The sequence below is a fragment of the Elephantulus edwardii genome, unplaced genomic scaffold (genome assembly GCF_000299155.1).
Source record: "Elephantulus edwardii isolate Elephantulus edwardi_28Jun2011 unplaced genomic scaffold, EleEdw1.0 scaffold00238, whole genome shotgun sequence".
Lineage (NCBI taxonomy): Eukaryota > Metazoa > Chordata > Mammalia > Macroscelidea > Macroscelididae > Elephantulus > Elephantulus edwardii.
The window spans coordinates 2,343,698-2,345,427 of NW_006399988.1; the positions used below are offsets into that span (position 1 = coordinate 2,343,698).

Sequence of the window (1,730 nt, forward strand, 5' to 3'; positions counted from 1 at the left end):
GCCAAGAAAACATTTCTAAACTGAAAGAATTGAAAAAACAAATACAAGGCTTGAGTTAGAATATTGAAGGATTCTACAACAAAATTTCAAATGATACCAAAGAAGCATCTAAAGAAAATGGAATGAATACACAAAGATAATTGGTTAATATGAAATAATTTCATGAAGTAGCATATGATCAAGAACCACTAGCACTGAAGGGAGAGATTCCAAGTTTCACTGACACCACTGGAAAGAAATAAGAACACAGGAATTGATATAATAGCAATTAAGGTGTTTCAAGAAGCAGATAAAACCTTGGACTGTTCACCATTCTCTGTAAACAAACATGGAAATATTTGGAAATAGGACCAACTGACTGGAAGAGATCCATATATGTGCCCCTTCCCCAAACAGGCAATTAAGCAGAATGTGAAGGTTATACAGCAATATTAATATAAATATCAATACAAGTAAAAGACTGTTTTTAAATCTTGATTATTAAAAATTGGCTGGAACAGTACCTTAATAGGAAATTTCCAGAAATTCAAACTGGATTCAGAAGAGGCTGTGACACAAGAGAGATCATTATTGATGTCAGGTGTTTCTTGACTGAAAGAAGAGAATATCAGAAAAATGTTTACTTGTGTTTTAGTAATTTTGAAAAAGCATTTGCGTGCATGGAAAAGAAATTATGATGAAGACTGAGAAGAATGGGAATCTCAGAATACTCATTGTCATACAAAAGTTATACATAGACCAAGAAGCTGATTTCTCAAGAGAACACTGTTGTTGTTAAGTGCTGTTGAGTTGCTTACAATTATAGAGACCCTATGCACAGGAGCTCTGAACCCTGCTCTATCTTGAGCCAATTTCATTGTCTCTGACACACCAATCCCATTAACCTAGTCACTGAGTCAATCCATCTCATCCAGGGTCTTCCTCTCTTGCACTGTCCCGCTACCCTTACAAGTATGATATCCTTTTCCAAGGACTGGTCCCTCTGGCCACATGACCAACATATGTGAGACAGAGCTTCAAAACCTTGCCTCCAAGGAGCAGCCTGATTTTACCCTAGCCAGGAGCAGCTTGATTTTACTCTCTCTAAGACAGAACTATTTGTTCTCTTAGCAGTCCATGATATGTTCAATAATTTCCTCCAGCATCACAACTCAAAGGCATCAATTTTTCTTCTATTAGCCTTGTTCATTGTCTAGCTCTCTGATGCACATCAAAGACTATGACCTGGATTAGGCATTGCATAGTTTAAAATTAGAAAGGGCATGCTTTGTGGTTGTGTCATTCCTCCATATCTATTAAATTTTTATACTAAGCAAACCATTTGAGAAGCTGGACTAAATAAAGAGAAATGTGACAACAGGATTGGAGGAAGATGCAGAAACATCCTGCAGTATGCAGATGACACAACCTTGCTTGCAGAAATTAAAGAAGACTTGAAGTACTTACTGCAGAGTATCAAAGACTTAGATTTAAATATAGCTTATATCTCCACATTAAGAAAACAAAAATAGTGCCACAACAAGATAAAGGTAAATAATCCAGTTGAAAAATAGGCACAGGATATGAACAGACACTTCACCAAAGAAGACATTCAGATGACAAACAAACACATGAGGAAGTGTTCAAAATCCCTGACTCTAAGAGAGATGCAAATCAAAACCACTATGGGATATCATCTCACCCCAGTAAGAATAGCAAAACTCAACAGAGAAGCAAACAACAAATGCTGG

At 36.5% G+C, this 1,730-nt stretch overlaps 1 protein-coding gene across 1 annotated transcript in view; it reads left to right on the forward strand.

Moving 5' to 3' along the window:
- The window catches only part of LOC102876018 (fructose-1,6-bisphosphatase isozyme 2-like), a 177,069-nt gene that overhangs the window by 164,876 nt on the left and 10,463 nt on the right, over window positions 1-1,730 (forward strand). The gene's annotated exons all lie outside the window — the stretch shown is intronic.